Source organism: Pan paniscus, chromosome 12 (assembly GCF_029289425.2).
Source record: "Pan paniscus chromosome 12, NHGRI_mPanPan1-v2.0_pri, whole genome shotgun sequence".
In the NCBI taxonomy this organism is placed as follows: Eukaryota; Metazoa; Chordata; class Mammalia; order Primates; family Hominidae; genus Pan; species Pan paniscus.
The window spans coordinates 55,655,575-55,676,944 of NC_073261.2; the positions used below are offsets into that span (position 1 = coordinate 55,655,575).

The 21,370-nt window shown below is 47.6% G+C and overlaps 1 protein-coding gene across 1 annotated transcript in view; it reads left to right on the plus strand.

Annotated features, from left to right (window-relative positions):
• ADD2 (adducin 2) overlaps nt 1-21,370 on the plus strand; it is a 111,297-nt gene that overhangs the window by 34,356 nt on the left and 55,571 nt on the right. Inside the window, exon 2 of the mRNA XM_034953353.3 lies at nt 20,483-20,601. The gene's annotated coding sequence lies outside the window, so the exon portion shown is untranslated. The remainder of the gene's footprint in view (nt 1-20,482; nt 20,602-21,370) is intronic.

The following is a 21,370-nucleotide window of genomic DNA, read 5'->3' on the forward strand; positions in this document are numbered from 1 at the left end:
CTAGGGGTGGGCTTTTGTGTGTCTGTGGAAAGCACTGGGACTTGGGGACAAGAAAGGCAATCCTTTCTTTATCAGTACAGCAAGCCATTTCTGAAAATTCGCCAGCTCTTACTGTATTATTAACAATATTAAAACCCTCCCAGGTGGCACAGTGACATCAGTTATGTAATCTGTAAATTGGGAATCCAGATATAGAATCTTCCGTTCCCTTCTGCCTCATTGCCTCTGATCCTTGATACATTTTACCATACCCAGAACACCTTTTTGATAACATGTTTTGTTAGCCGACATGTACTCAGCCAAATCTGCATTCACTCTTACCACTTTCAATGGCTACATCAAAAGCATTCCTTCCTTCCTTCCTCAACAGGCAATGATTTGTGTGGCCTGGCTGCTGGGAGGAAATTAAACTCAGCGCTTGATAAGCTGATGTTGGCTCAAACCTGCACTTGTCTGATGGCATCTTCAGAAAAGCCTCTGCAATCCAAACCTTCATGCTCAGTGCAAACCAGAAAACTTCCTCTAAAAACTGGTTCATTTGCTTTAACCACCAGGCCTGATTTCAAGGCAGCACATCCTGATAGTGGCATGGTGTTTTATGCATGCACCGCCTTCCCTTCCTTTGCATTATTAAAGCCTCCTTAAAAAGCAGCCGAGGGATCACTGGGGAGAAGACGAGCCAGCAGTGATTTTACATCTCTCTGCAAGAGGCAACATCTGCCACCAGAAAAACTCAGGGAAAAGATTCTGCAAAATTGTAGCCTATGCCAAATCTAATAGAGATGGCCCTTGGACCCTGGGCTTATAAAAGTAGCTAATTTGTTCAAACGTGGCTAATTTTTGTAGCATGTAATCCTTGAATGCTAAATAACCTAGATGGGAAACTGTGAGAGAGACTCATGAGCCAAGAGTGGCTGTGATGAGATGGGAATTAATTAGCAGGGGAAGGCAGATCAGACAGATGTATGAACAGACAGATGGAGGCCAGAGCCCTACACTGTTTCCCCCAGGCGTTTCAGCAACTCTTTCCCCTTGTGAAGTTCACAACACTGGGGCTCAAATTTAGCTCCTGCACATCCTCCTCCCCCAAATAACCAGTGGTGAGCTGTGGCATTCTAAAGCCCTCCAAACAGTTCCTTTGTTTCCTTCATCTCCCCAAAGGAAAGACACTGACTTCTCCAGGCAAACAGTGGGCTTGGTTCAGAGGAGACTTTAGCTGGGCGAGTTCTTTGTGTAGAGGCAACAACCTCCCAGCCCCCGGGGACCTTACTGCTCTGGCTCTAGACAGACAGGATCCTCCTCTCCATGCCCACCTCTGACATCCCTGAAAGCCATCTGAGGATGGCTCAGGGAGATCCGGGACCAGACCCTCGTCTCGTAGTCTGTCCAGTGCTTTTCCCTCATGATGCAGTGCCTAGAATGCCAGCTTAGTGCCTTGCCTTCTCTGTATAGGGCAGGGGTCAAGTGCATACCCAGGAATTAGGAGAAACTTTCTACTTCATATATATGTGATCTCAATTGATCCAGATATCATTGCATTCAAATGTTTCTCAATTGGACAGGAATTAGTTGTGGACTTACTGTAAGCTCAGCATTCAGCAAGGTGCATGCATCTGGATCTGTGTAGACGAGCTTTAGGAAGGAGTGTTGCTGGCTACATCCAGAGCTGTTTTTGGTTGACAAAATGGTTTTGCAAACTGTGAAGACCTAAAGGCTTCATACTATATATTTTTGTACAACTTCATGCTTGGGTTCCAGCCCACTCACTTTGTCCTGCCTTCCTTCAGAATCATGCCTGGGTTCTCCCCTGCTGCCTGTGCCACTTCATCCTCTCAACTCAATGAGAAGGGAGGGGAAGATTGAAAATATGACCATAAACATTACCTTGGGGCATCAGGTCCCACAGAATATCAGTGGTTTCATTTTGCTTGTGGTGCTTCAAAAATGAAAGGTGGAAGGCACCCCAAAGAATTTCCATTTGTTGTCTTCTGGTGCAGAGCCTGCCACTCATTGGAAGGTTTGGTTAAGGGAAACTTAAGGCTGGTTGGTGCATTGTCTACCTCCTCTTGTGGGACTGCCTGACATGACACATATGGGCTGGCCATATAGCAGGTGCTGCCTAATGAAGGCAGTGTCCCTGGGGAACAGCAGAACTCAGCAGTGCATCGCTGTGGGGTCCGTAGAGGGATTTGTCTTTTCTCCAGCAGCCCATTTATAACTCCAGCAAGAGATCTGTGCAGCCACACATGATCATTGGGCCTTGAGGAAATGAGGGGATTAGAAGGGTCTTGAGGTGTCCTCTGCTTGCACTTTGGTGTGTACATGCACCGAACCAATTCCTGCTGAGCACACCTCTTAACGCTATTCTGGGTGCTGGAGATATGGTGATGCACAAAGTCAGACAAGGCTTTGTCTGCTTAAAACTTCCAGTCTAGTGACAGGTGAAAGCACAGTCTAGTTCTTTGCTATTTTTAGGATTTCAATAAAGAAGTGTCCCCCAATGAACTTTCTCCTAATCGCACATGGTCTTTGCCATTTCCTTTGTCCCCTACTTTAGTGTCAGCCTTCTGCTCACATCTCCTTTACCCTAAAGAGGAAGCAATCCTGAGACAGTAGTAGGTGTGGACAGTGGCATCCTGTCCAGGCAGGGTAGTCCTGTGCAGACCCTGGGTAAGCAGACATTTCTTCCTCCTTTTCTCTTTGGTGTCCCATCAGTTTCTAAGTACCCCTTTTCCCCACTTGCCCAGGTGTCCAGGGCTCCCCATTACAATAAAGCAAGGCAGCCTGCATCCTCCTGGTATATTCCCCTAAGCACTCCATATTCTTTGGGTTCTCCAACCTGTCAGCCCCTGATGTCTGCAAAGCACCAGGAAGAAAGCTGTCTCATTTGGCCACATTGATGTATGAAGGATTAAAAATTTAATCACATGTTGCTTAATGACAAGGCTGTGTTCTGAGAAATGCATTGTTTGGTGATTTCATCATTGTGGGAAAATCAGAGAGTGTACTTACACAAACCTAGCCTGCTACACACCTAGGCAATATGGTATCGCCTATTGCTCCTAGGCTGCAAACCTTGCAGCATGTGACCATACTGAATACTGTAGGCAACTACAACACAATGGTAAGTATTTGTGTATCTAGACATAGAAAAAGTACAGTAAAAATATAGTATTATAATCATATGGGACCACCATCACATATGTGGTCTGTCATTGACCAAATCATGCAGCATGTGACTGTATCTGATCAACTCTTCCAGGAGCACTGACTTTTAAAAAGAGGAGACATATTAGTCAAATCAATCTTCAAATGATTGAACTTCAGGCAAAGAGGAGTAGGGGAGGATGTGTAAGTGGCCTGGTAAGATTTGGGGCAGAGAGGCCAGCCTCACTTCATGCCCGTAGGTTAGCTTGCCTTGCCTCTCAGGCTCACATAGACTGTGGCTATTTTGTCCTGCAAACACAGGACATAACAGGTGTGTGTAAATGTGTGCCTGTGTGTCCATGTCTTCTTGTTAGGTCAGTGTTTAACTTGCATGCATCTGTGTGACTAATTTTGGCCCATAGGCCCATGACGGGTGGAGGGGGTCTGCCTTTTGAAGAACCTGTGTGTGCAGAGGCCCAATGTGGTATCATGCTCACATGTCCCCAGCATCCAACCCCAGAGCAGTCACTTTCATCTTCTCACCACTCCATTCACACTGGGGGAAGGGCTGAGGTATCTGACGTATAGCATCCCAGGGCTGCAATTTGGGAGCAAAATAGGATTCATTTTCTTGACACTGTATTTCACCATTTACAAATGGTAACTATTGCCTGTGGGACTCTTGAGAAATCATGAAGTGTTAATTAGCAGAAGCACTGTGTATTTAAAATATATGGCACTCTTAAGTAACTATTACTTTAAACCTACTTTGCAGAGTTAAGAAACCATCTGGTCCAAAAATGTGTGGACTTGAATTTTGCTACATATATTAAAAGAAAGTTTTAAATGGTTTTAGAAATGGTCATTTCGTATTATGTTAATTTCCTTAGATATGGAAATGCAGGCTGGAAATGCAAGCCTGGAAGCAGGCAGTGACCTGGTTGTGGTCACAGTCTGGGCTACTCTAGTTGACGTCTCCATCTCTCAGAAACAAGGTTTAAATCATTTCTGATGGTCCAAGGGAGTATTTAGAAAGTGTAAAGGACTGGAACTGCAACTGTGGTTTTTCCTTAGAAGCCACACATTTCAAAACTGTTGATCCCAATGACTCTGGATTCTTTTGGATTAAAACTAAAAATGAAGCATGTCCTGCCATATTTTGCAGAGGTGTGGAGGACAGAAACTGAGAAACCCAGGCCAGTCACTGACAACTAAGTATCCGTGAGTCTTTTTTGGACAAAGCACACCACTCTTGGCCTTGGTTTCTTCATAAGTTCAATGAAGGGGTAGGGGAGAGGTTGGGCTATGTTTCAGTCAGGGCCTAACAAGGTAAATAGAAATTTCTTCAAGTGTTCCAACCGAGGGAATTTAACGCAGAAAATTTACACAGGTAATGAAGGAGCTGAAAACCAACCAACCAACAAACAAGGCTTGGGGAAGTGGCCCAGAGACCTACCCTGAGGCAGAGGGAGGAAGGAGGTAGTGTTATTCCAGCCCAGGGGTCAAGGTCACCCTGCAGAAACTGGAAGGAACATGGTGGGCCTCTGGCAGAAGCTGGGGCCACGGAGGAGGTATTTCTTGAGACAGTGCATGAGGGAAGGAGTGCCCTGGCATCTCCTCCCATCTTCAGGCAGTGCCTCTAATTGCCCCCAACCCAGCATGGAGCCAGCTGCCATGGGAGCCTGCAGGGGTCAGCAGGAAAGGCTGAGGAATGGTTAGGCCAGTGAAGGCCCAGGCCAGGCTGCCTTCGAAGTCCCTGTAACTCTGACATTCAATGAGAGCTGGAAGCTCAGCGTATCTTTGAGAGTTTGCCAGTGGAAAACCATGCCGACAGGCCCTAGTGGTCTTCAGTGAGGCTTCCCTACTCCCGCACCACCAAAAACAAACATTGCCAAGGTGCCTTTTCTGCACTGGACTTGCCTATGTGGGAGGAAGACAAGGCAAGCCCTCAAGGAAGGTGTCTGTGTGTGGGTAGGAGGAGGATGAGAAAGAGGAGATAGAATAGGGCTTATGCTTGTGGATGGAAAGGGACAGATGAAGCCAGACCCAAAGGTACAGACGTCAAAGGGCTTCTCCCATGAGCGGGGATGGTTACTGTCTGTGCAAAAAGTATATATCCCATCATAAAATAACTCGCAAAAGGGCAATGTCCGATGGTTACTGTCTGTGCAAAAAGTATATATCCCATCATAAAATAACTCGCAAAAGGGCAATGTCCATAGCATGTTTTTCTAGAGCATTTAATGTATTTTCACACACAGCACCTTTTTCAGAGAGTGTCTTCAATCAATACCTGTCAAACTGGATTGATTTGGTATCCATTCACCTAGTGCACCTCTTCTCGAAGGAGGGCAAGTGGTATTGGCAGGCACACTCTGACATCAGCCCAGGACTGACTCCTCACACAGGCATCTCAGCTGTTGTGAAATTTGAGGTGCAGACTGACCCCCACTGTGGGCTTCAGGCTCTTTATCTATAAAGCGAGGGGGTTGGGTATATGCTAAGGGCTTTCCCAACTCTGTCACACTGGAGCCCAGCCCAGATCCTGACAGACAGGTACTGGAAATGGCCTTTTAAGGCAATGGGAAAGAGAGCACATACAGGCCGTGGCCTATGAGGTCCAGACAGAGAGCACTGCAGTGGCCTCAGGGATGGACAAGAGTGACCAGCAGAAGCTCCTTGTAGTGACTCCAAACATTTACTTGTATTTCTTGAATATGACATGGGGAGAATGCGGAGCACAGCAGTGTTTCTTCTAAATCCACTTTTCTCTGCCTTGCCGTTGCCCTTGAACCTCGCAAAGCTTCTCCTCTCTCAACAAAAGGCCCCTACAAATCCACGGACGTCCTTGAGGTCCCATCCTCCTGTTCTTATCCTGTCTCCCTTCCCTGGCAATTCTGCATTTTATTTATTTATTTATTTATTTATTTATTTATTGACAGAGTCTCCCTCTGTCGCCCAGGCTGGAGTGCAGTGGCACGATCTCAGCTCACTGCAACCTCAGCCTCCTGGGTTCAAGCAATTCTCCTGCTTCAGCCTCCCAAGTAGCTGGGATTACAGGCATGCATCACCACGCCCAGCTAACTTTTGTATATTTTAGTAGAGACAGGGTTTCACCATGTTGGCCAGGCTAGTCTTGAACCCCTGACTGCAAGTGATCTGCCCACCTCAGCCTCCTAAAGTGCGGGGATTATAGGCATGAGCCACCGCGCCTGGCCAATTCTGCATTCTAAAGACCCAAGGAGCCAGTGAGTCAAGGCAGGCTTTTCTGGGAGTTCAGGGAAGAAAAGGGTCTGAGGGAGTGGAAAATCCGGAAATATACAGGAGTCATTTTTGTCCTGACTCATCTACAGAGATGAGTAATAGCAGGAAAAGAAGGCAGTTTAGTGATGAATGGGAGGCACTGGAGCCCAGGAGAGGGAGAGGGAGAGGGAGAGGCAATTAGGCGTTGGGGAATGGAGGGATGGATGAGGAAGGGGAAAGTTCTGCTGGACCCCAGCCACAGAGGCAGGGTCACATGTTGGGGAGTGTTGGGGCTGGTATGGGCTTTGTCTGGAGTAAGCGTTTCATATAAGAGTGGGAAATGATTTAATGGTAGCTCGAGGAGCTTGAAAGCCACAAGATAACTTTATCCTGTTGTCCTGAAAGAAATGGCACAGTGCCAGTCTTCCTGCTCCGAGTCTATGGCAGACACTGGAAATCAATCCTAGCATTCTTCCCACGGAGCGTGAAGAAGGACTCAAGCCCTTCTAGGTAGCCACTACCGATCGATCAAAGCCTGAACATGGTATAAAGCTTTGTGACCATTTGGCTGTGGCCCACAAGAAGTCATGGATGGTTTTTCTGGAGCATTTTGAAATATAACCCTGTGTGCATTGTGGGGTTGGGGACTGGAGAGACAGCAGTGGGAGAATCCAGTGAGAATGTAGGCTAAGGGCTGTCTGTATCTCCTACCAATTCCTGTGTTGGATTTGGTAGACCAGACTTTTAAAAATATTCTTGACATAGGCTGTTTTAGTGGGTAAAGCTACCTCCCCAAACCTGGGGCATGCATGCCAGGGGCCTCTCCTCTCTTGTCTACCAAAATGAGCTTCTCAGAAGAGCACAGGCTACATTAGAGGTGAACTCTTGTTTTTTGGATCAAGTGTTTTTCGCCCATAAAAGCATTAACACAAAAGTCCTGAATTATACATTTCCATCAAGTTCATTGAAATTAGGAACCTGGGATTCTGTCACCAACATTTCCATTCTCCCAGGAATTGTTCTGGGCCCTCCATAAGGCAGGGATCATAAAACCTTTTTCTCACCCCTAGCAAAAAGGATGAGACTACTTCTTGGTTGACCCTGTTAGGGAGTGATGAACTGGAGCAGTCAAAACTCATTAGCACTGCCTGGGTGAGCTGCTATTCAATTCAGAAGCATTGATTGATCCCAGGGACAAGTGCCACTAAAGGTCAATGGCTTCCTTCCACTCTTTATCCCACAGCTGAAAGCTGGGCTCTCATATGCTGTCACAGTGGCCCAGCGTTGTGGCTGACTGGATCTACAACCTCTGCCCCTTTGTTTCCAGTGGTTTCCTTTGTCATCATGGTGCTGCTGATGACAATACATTCTTAAACCTTGCTACTCAAAGTATGGTTTGTGGACCAGCAACACTGGCATCACTGGGGGCCTTTGAGACATGCATACTCTCAGCCCTTACCCCAGACCTGCTGAATCAGAATCTGCAGGTTAGCAAAATCCTCAGGTGGTTTGTATGTACATTGTGGTTGGAGAAGCACCATGACAGTTTTGGAGGCCAGAAGTCCAAACTCATGGTGTCGGTAGGGCTGTGCTCCATCCAGAAGTTCTAGGGGAGAATGCTTCCTTGCGTCTCCCAGCTTCTGGTGGCTCCTGGTGTTCCTTGGCTTGTGGCTGCCTCACTCCAATCTCTGCCTCCATCTTCACAGGGCCATCTCCTGTGTGTCTGTGTCTTATAAGGACACTTGTGAAGGGATTTAGGGCTTACCTGGATGATCCAGGATTATTTCATCTTGAGATGCTTAACTTTATTACATCTGTGAAGATCCATTTTCTAAATAAGATCACATTCACAGGCTCTGGGAGTTAGGACATACACACATATATATATATTTTTGGCAGGGGGTTGGGGAGGAATATTCAACCCAATACAGATTCCCTTGGAACATTCCCAGACAGCATTCTTCCCAGGTCCTCACTTGCGCTCAACTTCTTCAGCTAGTCCAGCCTAGTTTTCTGATTTACCGACACTGACTGTAAACTGTCAAATAAGACCAGCATTATTGAATGCTTCTTCTATGACAGGCATTATCCTAAGTGTTTTACATGGATGAACCCATTTAATTGCAACAGCCCCTTGGGGTGGCTACCATAATTACCACTCTGCTTTACAGATGAGGAAACTGAGGTACAGGGTGGTTTGGTAACCCTCGCAGCTTGTAAAAGTACACCCAGGATATAAACTAGGCAGACTGCACAGTCTTTGTTCTTCACCCTTATGGGATAATGCTTCTGAAATTATGAAGGGTTTAAAAGGTTATCTTCCTGACAGAAAGAAGAGGCAGTAGAGGAGAGAGATGGCATCAGGGGCCTTTGTTCCACTTTCTGGAGAAGCTTGGGTGCAAAGAGGCTTGGGTGTATCAAAAATATCTTGATACAGTGTGGGCATCTGTCCTGTCCACACCCAATACTGTGTAAAGTTTGGGGCCACCCAGCTGTTGGCACGTGGAGGATGTAGAGCACATCTCCCTCACCACTGAGTGGCTGGCACCTAGTACAGTGCCTCGCCTCTGCGTCAGAGGAGCACAAGCACAGCCGTGGCCAGCAGCAACCCCAAGTCCTGCAGCCTTGAGAGGGGGCCCAAGTCAAGGAGAATCCAAAGCAAAAGCAGAGAGCCTGGCAGGGGGGCCTAGAGCCACAAGAGTGATGACAGCAGGCCTCCTTGTGGGGAGCTTGGGGGAGCAGCCCAGGGAGCCATGCAACCTGGCCTGAGCTCCGGGAAACCCACGTGCATAGTGTGTGTCGGGGAGCAGTGTGAGGGTGGGCGGGGGCAGAGACATACCTGCCCTGGGCAGGTGCACTGCTTCATTAGGAAGCTGGCAGCTGAGCCAAGTTCTGAATCCCTCATGAAGAGGCTACCCAGAAATGCAGGAGGAACATTTCTTATGACAGAGGTACTGCAGTGGTCACCATTTAGAAATGAGCACACAGTGGTGGAGGGGCTCACCAAGGCCACAGAGCTGCTAAGGCCCTCGCTCCACAGCACGGGGTGGGTCCTGGAATGACAGGCTCATGGCAGAACAGTGCTGGCACAGTGTCTGGACAGAGAAGGCACTTGAAAGGATGTATATTGAGTCCACCCCAACACCTTTTTCATTTAACACGATGAAGGTACATGTTTCCACAAGACAGCTTTTAAGGCCTATGTCACGTGTACATCATCCAAGAAGGTCGTTAGGTGGATATTCACTGTGGCCTCATCACTGGGCACTTTTGGTCCATACCCTGCCTTGGGCTAATACATTCCATTTGTTTGCTAACCAGTATATGAAGCCTCATTGAATGTGCTTGAAATGCCCTTTTCTAAGTGGTGAGAGGTGGGGTCTCCCCTTGCATTTACCCTCCTTATACCATTCATGGTTTTTGGCCTTAGTTTGTAGCCCTTTGCCATTTTTTTTCTCCAGGCCAAAAATCTGACCCCATTCTTTGAGTTCCAAGCTCAAAGAAGATCCTCCTGCGGTGCAAGTGTGTCAGGAGACGGCTGGGCACAGCATTTTGTGCCTATAATTAATGGCTGGGTCAAGGGGGTCAGGGAATTAGCTGAAAAAACCTGTAACCCAGTCCAGACATTCTCACCAGGCATGCAAGCAGTGTTGTAACCAGCACTGGGGGCTGCAGATTACCTGCTCAGACGGAAAAGTGGAGCCCACCATTTAAAGTGCGTATCAGCTAAAAATCTACCTATGTCTTGTAGTGCAGAAATTCAGCAGCAGACATAACCTGCCTGATTTTATTCAGCTCAGTTTCAGATTCGTTGATGTTCCCTTGAGAACATTTGATGGAGCAGTCAGCCCAGATGTGTGCTTGCTGACTAGATAGAATCCAGACTGTGATAAAAAAAAAAAAAATCAATTGTTGCAATGTTAAGAATCCATATGAGGAATGATTTAATAGTAGCACCTAACATTTGTGGAGTCCTTACTATTTGTTGGGCCCTGTGCAAAGCCTGTGCTTTCATATATTATCTTAGATAATGCTCTGAGGAGGGACTGTTCTTCTCCACATTGGACAAAGAACCTGAGGTTTAGAAAAATTAAGCAACTTGTTCAAGGTCACATAACTAGAAAGAGGCAGAGCTGGGATTCATTCCTAGGCCCTTAATGCCATTCAGAGCCTGGATTTGTAGCCATGGTGCTGCATGGTGGAACCAATTCCCTGGGTCCTTCATGTAGAGAAATAGTTTGGGGCCTCTATGAAGTTAATTACCTCCTCCCCACCATAGTTTTTAATTTTCTCTCCTACTCCCAACTTTGGGAAAACATAGGGCAGAATCAAATGGCAGATTTGGGAGTGTTCTTGTGGAGAGAATATAGGGGATGGGAACTAGCATTGATCGAGCACCTACTCTGTACTATGTCCCCCTGGAGAACAAAAGCCCTTGTGGTTTTCATGGGCTGAGCCTAATCAGAAATATAGGTGGTGGGTCAATTTCCATTTTTATCTCATCTTGTTGCCTCTCATCTTAGTCTGGTCTTGCCTTATGACATTAAGCTCTTATTTCACAGTACAGGAAGTTGCTTCCTCAGCAGATGTACTGAGATATACACTGAGTGAAAACCTGTTTGGGGGCTATGCACATCAGTCTGCCTTGTTGTAGCTCTCAGGACACTGTACTGGGCAGAAGCATGGATTGACAGCCAACAAATCTGGTCTACTGATAAGCCCTGAATCCAGGTGTCAAGGGGCTCTCCCAAGGCCCTCATGGCCTGTTTCTCTTGTCTCATCCTTCAGCTCCCTGACCCAGTAGATGATCTGCCACCCACCATGTAAAAGGCAGTCCCAAAATGGTGACATCAACTTCTAAGTTGAGTTCCTTACTTCATTGATTCTAAGATACACATTTCCCCAGCATTTCAACATCTTTGAAGTTGGGATGTGTCCGCCAATCAATGATGACTTATAATGATAGTTAGCAATGTTTTTTTTTCTTTCTCAGTAATATTTAAAATAATTGGTGTGCCAATCTATCAAAGATATCTTAGAATTGAAGAATACAGTCATGCCAATGCTCGTTTTATTTTTACCCCTCTATCAAATCAACACCTGGGCTTGGATCTCTCAGCCTTCACTTCTGAGACCTACAACAAAGAAAGGTGTTCTTTATGCTCATTGGTGTGACTCACCTCCCATGCCATTCCTTTAAGCAGGAGATGTCCTAGAAGTGAGGCTGGCCTGGGTCTCCAGGATCTGCTAACCCTGTTATCAAATTGTTATCATGATGTTTATTTTTCATTCCCTCCTTCCTCTATCTTATTAATAGTTTTATGGCATTGCAGGAAATTGCAAAGCAGGGGGTCATGTTTTAAGATTTGTGGGCTCGCCTAAGTATTTATTTCCTTAAGTCTGATGTTAGTCGCCAATCACTCCACCATCCAGAAATGAGTTTGATTGAATTTTAAGTTTTCTATAAATGGAGTACCCATTTTATAATCTGCATGTGGGATTGGGCTGGTTTCCTTGATACTTGTCCTTTTGTATCTCTAATTTTAGTTGGACTAATCATTAAGGTAATTTCTTTGTTCATGTTAGTACAGAAATTGCCTGGAGATATTAAAAGTCGCTATTAACTATGTGTTCACCACACTTGATTTCCAGAAAACACGTGGCTTTCTCAACACATTTTGCCGGAAGCTATTTTCCCTGAAGGTTGTATCTTAGGGGACTTGATTTCACCTTATTTGAGAATAAAGGAAAACAATTAGAAATATCTTGAGAAAATACACTTCAGGGGAAGATAAATGATCTGTAGGACTCAAAAGGAGCATTTACCTCTGATAATAACCTGATGTAGGAACCAGAAGAATGTCAGAAAGCTGGTATCCTTAGTATATATGGTTCAAAAAGACATGGCTTCTAAGAAATAGTGTCATGGGGGGAGAATAGACTAAGATGAAAGATCTGAGGTTAAAATGGATATAAAGTAAGGATAGTATGCAAAGTGATAAAATGTTTAATATCAGCATTAAAATCCACGTGAATTTTGCTGAATTAAAATCAGTGAAGTGGGAAATACTGACAAACTGTGAGAATGTAAGGGAAATGTCAACAACAGAATCAGTGAGAAGGTAACAATAGATTTAGAGAGCAGAGATCCAACATATAGATAACTGATGGTCCTGCAGGAGACACTAGAATAAGACTATTCTGACCTAAAGGGTGGGAATATGTTTTTCAGGGTAGGTGACCTGCCATAGCAACAGCCTCAGAATCTCCAATCAAATAGATGCTCAGTGGGCTGCTTGCAGTGACTTCCCACTTTCTTCCATTTGGTGGCTGCGTCACTTCCAAGAGCCTGGGAGTTTCCACTGAATCCTCTGCCTCCAGCAGGGAGGCAAGGGAGGAGAAAGGGAGTGGAGAAGGCACCTCCACTCTTAATTGCCTTGGCTGCAAGGGATGCCATCATTTCTGCTTACTTTCTGCTGGCTTACATTCCCTAGGGTTCTGTCCAGGCAAAAGCAGGCCTGGGAAACATGGGCGCCCAGGAAGAAGAGGAAATGGGTTTGGGGAGCACATAGCATTGTCTCTGACACATGGATATGCAAACATACACAGAAATATACAGAAGGTGAAATAGCTCTTTCCTTAATATCCCCGTAATCCAATAAGTGAAATGGGAAATACGAACTGTCAGAATGTAGGGAATATGTCAACAATAGAACTAGTGAGAAGAAAAATGACAGATTTAGAGAACAGAGATCCAACATATGGTTAATTGGTGATCCTGCAGGAGACACTAGAATACAGAATCATCGGGGAGAGGAGTGGACAGTCGGACAACATCTCTCCTATTTTCGCCATCCTGTTCTTAACACCCTATCATGGCCTGAGCCTCACTGCTCAGGCTTTTGAGATGTCTCCACATGGAGATTCCGGAGGCCAGCAGTTCCCCATGTGAGCCTTTAGACCTCCCACCCTTAACATACTCCCTCTGCTTCCCACCATCTCCTCTCTCTGGGCCTACTAACTTTCCTCCTTCCCCTCCTCCACACCAGCACTCCCGAGTCTTGTTTCAGTTTTGAACGTTCACAGCTTCCCCAGTCTGGAGAGGGGAGGGATAGTGCAGGATTACCCTCCAGTTTAGATGCAAAGTGTTCCTATTTTCTCTTATGCCCAAACAGTGGGGGGAAATGCCCAGTTAAAAAAACCCCACAAAACAATTTCAACCTTAATGTGCCAAATGAGCATTTATTCCCACCTCTTATGGCTTAGGATATGGTTTATTCTATTAGACAAAAAAGGATACATACCCAATAGCTGTTTCCTTGATTTCTTGGTGGGGGGTGGTTGGGGATGGGGACAAGACAATCCTGTCACATGATCCAGTGAGTTACACTTCACCTTCCTATTAAAGGACAGATGCTCTCAGATTGGGCCAAAGAGCAGAATCAACTGTTTCATGTTTGAATTTGATTGAGGCGAAACTTTTCAAAATATAGCTCCACTGACTTGCCTGAAGGCCAAAGGCAGGCAAGGTGACTGCTTAAAAGTATCTGTGACTGGATTCCAGGACAGCCTGAGGTGGAACAGTGAATCAGGACAGTCAGCTCAATTAGCCTTTTTGATGGGCTTCCAAGTTTGACCTTTTTACTGAAGGCACTGAGTGTGGGAAGACTGAGCCCAGCCATCCTGCTAGCTCAGCACTGTCTCTCCATCACCAGGGCTTCCCCAACAACCCTTTCTTCCCTTTCACGAAGGCATGAGGTCCACATGGTTTTGTGATCAGTGGCAGAGGCTGCTGATGAGTGGGTTAAAGCCCAGTGCTGGAGCCTTGAGGTTAGGACCCCCTGGTCACCTTCATGAACCTATACCAGAGCACTGTACCCCAGTATTGTAATCATCTCTCTAGAGCCGCCTCCCATGCCCCTGTCCTGGGCCTTTTGAGAAATGGGATTACGATTGCATCCCTTCACATCCCCAGTGGTGAGCCAGGTCCTGACCCATGGCAGATATTTTAGTGGAAGGATTGTATTGAGTCCAGATGAAGCAAGTCTCATAGGTGGCTGTACCCACACTGCAGTGACTGGCAGCCCTGGGAGTGCAGGTGGGTGACCCACCACCAGCTGTCACCACTGCAGCCCACCTGTCCTCTTGAGGGGCCAGCAGGATCTTCTTTACCTAAAAGCTAAGTTCACTTTGTCAGAGTGAGTACCAGAGGTGCCTACTCTCTTCCTTGCCTCCTAATCCCCATTTCTGTGCTGGGGAAGAGCTTGGTTCTGAGCCCCGCATGCCAGAAATAGGAAGTAGAATCATCCTTTCTGGTGCTGGCCAAGTCCTCAAGGCTTCTGCCAGGAATATAGAAATTGGGCTCTGGCCACTTGCTGATGTCCATTCCCCCACCACCTACCAGGCCCCTGGCATCTGCTCCCCTTTGTTCGAATGAGGGGCAGAAAGTGTGGTGAAGTAACGGGAGAACAGGCTCTGGAACTAGAGGGGTTCAAACCCAGGTTCTGCCTTTCACCAGCTCTGTGGCCTGAATCAAGTCACCCAGGTTCCTGCAGCCTCAATTTCCTCTCCTGAAAAACCAGGATGCTGGGTCCTTCACTGCAGGGCTGGGCATAGCACTGGGCACTTATTGGAGTTTCACAGCTTTTGTTGATTGAATAATGTCTTTCTTCAGGATCTAACTCAGGACCTTGGTCCTCATTATGTGCACCCAAGGTTTCCAGTCTCCCTTCCCAACAAGCGTTAAACACATTCATTTCTGATCACCTCAGCATTCATTGTTGGGGCCCTGTAGTGTGTTGCCCTTAACAGTTAATTACATATCTGCATATATGTGCATGTATCTATGTATGTTTCACTTGCATGCAAGTTTTTCAGGAATACGAACATGACTGTGGGCCTCTAGCAGGCAGGGCCATGTCTCATTTCTCCCAGCCATCTTCCCTCTCACATCCAATTCTAGTTCTTGCTCACTCCCGGGCACCAACAGATACTTGACAAATAACTGTTTATTTAGTTAGAGGGTATGGGAATGATTCCAAGTCTGTAAGAAAGAATACTCAGTCCATTCATGCTACAACAATCCAATTCCTGGATAGAAGAACAGAAAAACGTTGCCTACCAACGATTAGGTTTGAGGTCGTTTGCTGGAGGGCTTTTAAAATTCACTGGACTTCACTAGGAATGTTTGCACCAGGGATGCCCAGAAATAAGTACTTATGGGGTCTGCAGCAGTGAAGGAGTTAAAGGATTCTTCCAACTAAGGGGGTGTCTGGAGATGGACATAGACTTTACCATCGCTGTCCTGCCTCTTTCTCTCTTTCTTCTTTTCAACTATTTTTGGCTTAAATGATCACAGCAGTTAATACCTAATCTAGAACTTTGTAAAATTCAGAAGCATTTGAAAAAATGATGATAAGCTTTCCCCATAATCCTACCCGCCAGAGGCATGAGCCTTCTCTTTATCTGAACACATCAGGCAGGGTGCGGTCCAGTCCCTTATTCAACTGTCTTCATTTATTCTGCAAAAGTAGCAGCAGCTCAGCCCTGACCATCTCCTCTCTCACTTGTGGGAGTCTCATTTACGGATCGGTAAGTCTGGCTTCTGACTTCTAGCCTAAGTCCTGGAGCAAATGCTATGCCGTCCTTGTGGGGAGCTGATCCGTGGGGCCGGGGCCTGGGGCTTTCAGAGGCCAGGACTGCTGAGGGACCCATGGCCATGGCTGTTGGGGAGCACCTGGGAAGTGGCAGCTTGCATCTTTCTACTTTGAGCTCTGGGTGCTGAGCCACACAGACTGTCTGTTCCTGTCTGGAGACTCCCCCACTGAAGTGGCAGGAGACGGCGCCTGCCTCTGCTTAGGGCACATGAAGCTTAAGCCGATTTTAACAAAAAGTCAGACAACTCGGGCATCTGTTACTCCCCTTGTAGACCTTTTGTTTCTCTTATAGCCACAAGGAACGATCCATAGAAATGTGATTTCATACTCCAGTGGTTACATGTACTTGGTCTTCAGTGGGACAGGGAAGAAGATGCTTGGTGACAAGAAGCGTGTCTCGTGATGTGTAGTCTCCAGCTGCCCTCCTACCAGGGCAAATCCCAAGCAGGGACTCTGCTGAGGGGCTGCAGAGGTGTGAGGAAGTGAGCTTGCCAGGCCTAGAGGGAGCTCCTGGGTTCCTCTGTGCAGAGAGGAGGGTCCCAGCTGAGGGAGGTGAGGGGGTGCTCAAGGGAGGAGGTGAGAGAGACAGAGAAGAGAGCAGGGCTGAACATGGGAGAGCCAAGGAGGTTGTTGTGTGTGATGCATGGTATGTAATATTACCTTCCTCTCTGTCTCCCCATAATTAATGTCGGATTTGTTAATGTAAGAGTTGCAATCTGTTGCTGGGTTCTGCCTCAAATTAGGCAAGAAGGGTGGCTGAGGGGCCAGCCACTCAGTTATATACCAAGACAAGAGGTGATTTGGGCACTGAGGCACCTGCCATGCACTCCTCCATGAACACTCAGCACCTTACCCTTCAGGGTCTGTCTCCTCACACTGTACCGTGAGCTCCCCTCAGGCCTCACTTGCTGCTGGGACCTCAGGGCTGGACAGGGCTGCTTTGTTAAGCTGGCCCAGCTCTTCCCAATTTACCTTCAACTAACATTTGTTCAGCACCTAACTGGCACCAGGCCCTATGGCAACAGGGAGGATAGAGAAACGCAGAGACACAGGCCGCCTGCCAGGAGCTCACGGTAATAGATTGTTGCTGCCAGGCTGCAAGTGGAATGGAAGAGGCAAGTAAAAGTGATGTGAAAGCCCAGGGCGGGGGTGTAGGGGGCAGGCTGCCAGAGGAGAGGACACATGAAATGCAGGGAGGAGGTGAAGAGAGGAGGGTGTTCCTGGCAGACTCCAGCCCCAACCAAGAATCTGCTTTGTGCCTCTTGGGTCCTGGGAATAGCCCCTGGAAAGCAGGGCAAATACAGAGAGGTCAGGGGGCTGGGAATAGAGGTGTCATCTGAGTCTCAGCCTCATCCTACAGGGTAGCTGTCCTCAAGGAGAAGGGGCTGGCAGAGAGAAAAACGCACAGCTCCCAGCTGGGCATCGATGGGCCTGGATTGTTAACATGGGGTGTGCATTTGGTTTGACAAAGCCCATTTGGATTTAACACTTTATATTTGGAAAATGTGAAAAGTATACCTGCCATTTTGGTAATAAAGGCTAAATTTGACTAGGTTTTGGTTGGAAAAGCAGGGCTTTAAAAAGAAAAAAAAAGGTTAAGGAACACGGCCCCTAGAGACAGAGATGGATTTTTAGCAGGGCAGTGACAGGCATGGGCCAGGAAGGACTGTGGACCAGAGATCATTAAAGGATGGAGAGATGGAGGCATGATTCAGGGCCTGGTGCTGCGGGTGGAGAGATATTTAGGACATAAAACCAGAGACCTCAGTGACCAATTAAATGTGCAGGGCAAAAAGAGGGAGTCAAGGTGGGATCCCATGGTGGGATGCCTGGTTGGTAGGGGGCAGAGAGGAGGGGGCTGGGGAGGCTGTGGTGTGGGGTGAGCAGGAGTGATGGTCCGTTTGCAGGTTGATTTTTAACGAGGCTGCAGGACACAGGAATAGGCAAAGGCCCCTGAGTGTTTTAATGTCTGGATTCACAGTCCAGAGGGCAGCCAACAAGGACTAGAATGCACTGCCCTAACTCCTGCCGCCTCACAGCCCAGCTTGACTGCCCACCAAGAGCAGGGGGCAGGTGGCTCTGAGGGGCTGTGCCTCTGGTGCTTTCTGAACCACCCAGGGGGTGTCAGGCATCTGTTTTCACTACATGGGGCACCATGGCTCACACTGTCACTTGCATCTCTGCTCTGCCTGAGGGATGTGGGGGCTGGAAGCTGGAGAGAGCTAGGTTCTCAACGCATGTGCTAGGAAGCTGAAGTCTGCACAAGAGGTGATGCTGTGCTTGGTACAGCAGCTTCAGCAGGCTCGGAGGGTTCTGTCTGGCCAGGATTATCTAAACTCCCCCAGGACAGCAGCCCTGCTCTAGGTGCTGGGGCCTCTCTAGAGCAGCCCTGGCATTAGGCCTCTTTCTCTTCCCTTCTCTCATTAAAACTTGCTGATCTGGTGCCTGTCCTGCCTGCTCAGCCCAACTCCCCATTCAGAGATTTGACAGTTTCATTGCCACAGGACAATGGTTTCTAGCTAATACAATTGCCTCAAATACCTCTCAGGACTATTTTCATTTTAATTAGGGCGTAACACCATAACCCAAGGAATGGTGCTCTGGTGGGGAATTTCAGCAGCAATGGGGGTTGGGGTGGGAATTATTTTGTTCACTGTATATTTACATTGGGGGTAAATGTTTGCTTTCTTACAAGAATGGTGCAGGCTACTTCTAGGGGCAAAGGATTAATTCTATTAGTACACATAAAAAATAGCTGAGATTCTAAAAATTCAAATCTTAGCAGGTTGTGGCCACAGGGCAGCCTCAGACCTTCTGGGGAAGGAGAGGAAACTGGTGTTTGAGGCTGCAAGATTGGTCCTTAGGGAGGGCAGTGGAGATACATCAGCAAACCCCACCCTGAGGCCAGCCCTGGAAGGGAGGCCATTGGAGAAAGGCAGCATCAAGTGGTGGCTAGGACCCTGTTCTAGCTAAAAATAGAACCTCTGGGAGAAGGGCCTCAGCTGGCACTGGATGTGCAGAGCACAGAGTCTCACTCTTAGAAGCAACCTGTTCCTAAGTAGATGGGCGAGCATCAGGACTGGGCTCAGGGACCATTCAGGCACTGAAACACTGAGCCCCAGGCCCCCTGCCTGGATTGAGGAGGAGGCTGAGCCTTAGTGGGTGTGCAGGTATCCTGGATTCCCACAGGCACATTGTACCTACCAAGACGAGTTCTCCTTGTCCCTCATTGGTGGGACGAGTCTCTTCGAATGGCTCCACTCTGGACAGCATTGGGTCAGGGATGGAAGTGAGCTGCCAGTGAGCCAGAGCCATGGGCAGGCGGCGGTAGGGTGGGGGTACTCAGGGATGCTGCCAGCCCTGGGTGAGACAGCCCCCAGCAGCTCTGGGTCAGAACAACAGGATGTCCAAGTGAAAATGGAAAATGATCACTTGTCATTACTTGTCTTTATTTTTAAACATTTTGACAATTAATGCTTTGAAGACCTTGATTCCTAGGAGTTTTGGAGTAGTAACTCACCCTAGTTTGTAAGGTATTAACAACTTTATATTCCTCCTTCAGTAGTACTTTAGGACCTTTTATCCAGGTATTAGCTGGGGCCTTTCTTCCCCTTGAACTCTGGGTGAAATGGCCTTGAATTCGCCCATGGACAGCCTGTGCAAATCTAAAACTCTCCCATTTTCCTGGGATGCGATACTCTTCAGGCTGCTTCTGCGTCTTGGGCTGCATCCAAACATCACTCACATTAGCATCTGTGAGTTTAGCAGCTGTTAGTGAAGTGTTTTGGGGGTCTCAGGAAGGGAGATCCTCCCAGCCCAGCAACTCGCCACCACGTCTGGGCTCGTGCAGGAGTTCCACATTCTGCGCCCTCCACCAGGCCAGGGCAACCGCTTTCCCTGGAGGCCTTGCCAGCCAGCACTCAGCAAAGAAATTCTCCAATTCTTCTCTTTAAAAGGAATTTTGATCCCAATTGTAAAGATAATGCAGCTTTCTTTACCTTTTTTCTTTTGAGACAGAGTCTCACTCCCTCCCCCAGGCTGGAGTGCAGTGGCGCGATCTTGGCTCACTGCAACCTCCACCTCCCGGACTCAAGCAATTCTCCTGCCTCAGCCTCCAGAGTAGCTGGGACTACAGGCACCCACCACCACGCCCAGCTGATTTTTGTATTTTTAGTAGAGATGGGGTTTCACCATATTGGCCTGGATGGTCCTGATCTCTTGACCTCGTGATCCCCCCACCTTGGCCTCCCAAAGTGCTGGGATTACAGACATGAGCCACTGTGCCTGGCCTCTTTACCTTTTTAAAGGCATAATTTGCTTTTAAAATAAAAATTCATTTCAAGTTCATTTTAAGGAATTTCCCAGAAGCTCTTATAAATCAGGTGAAGAGTCATGGTGGTGCAGGCCCTGACACTTGTCATGTTTGTGTTTTGCAGTTTCCACCTGGATGTTTGAGGTTGTGTAGATGTGGCCGGCACCCTTGAGAGTGGAGCTAGGGGGTGCAGACTGAGCAGTGAACAGAAGGAGCCTTGGACAGGGCTGGGCCAGCCTCCCGGTAAGTAAGCAGTAGTTTCTGGTGGTGACGGGGGTGATGCACACTTTTTGGCTGGGCCCATCACGTGAGGTACAGACAAGGCCCTTTGCATGAGGATGAGCTTCCAGACACTCAGGTCATTGCTATGAAGTCCCCTTATCCTGCTGACTCAAGACCTACCATAGAATCTGAAGGACCTTAGAAGTCACTAGTCCACCCCCTGCCCGTGGTTCAGCAAGGACAGAAGCCCCTTTACAGCATCGTGTGCTCACTCTGATTCCCAGCAGAGAGAACTCCCCACCTGACAAGGCAGCCTGTTCCACCTTCCCATTACTGAGCAGCTCTTGCCCTTAGGAAGTTCTCCCCCATGCCCTCAGCTGCAATCTGCCTGTCTGTAACAACCACCTGGTTTCCTAGTTCTGGCCTCTGAGGTTCTAGAGAACCAGCCTAATTCTTCTTCCACATGGCAGCCCAGCAGATGTTTTGGGACAGAATGATGGAGTGGAGAACTGCAGGATGTGGGGCTAGAGACAAACCTGGTTGAAATCATGACTCCACTGTTATCTGTGTGACCTTGAGCAAGTTTGTTAATCTCTTTGTGATTCAGTTTCTTTATGTTTTTTTGTTGTTGTTGTTGTTTTGAGACAGGGTCTCCCTCTTTCACCCAGGCTGGAGTGCAGTGGTGTGATCTCAGCTCACTGCAACCTCTGCCTCCCAGGTTCAAGCGATTCTCCTGCCTCAGCCTCCCAAGTAGCTGGGACTACAGGTGCACACCACCATGCTCGCCTAA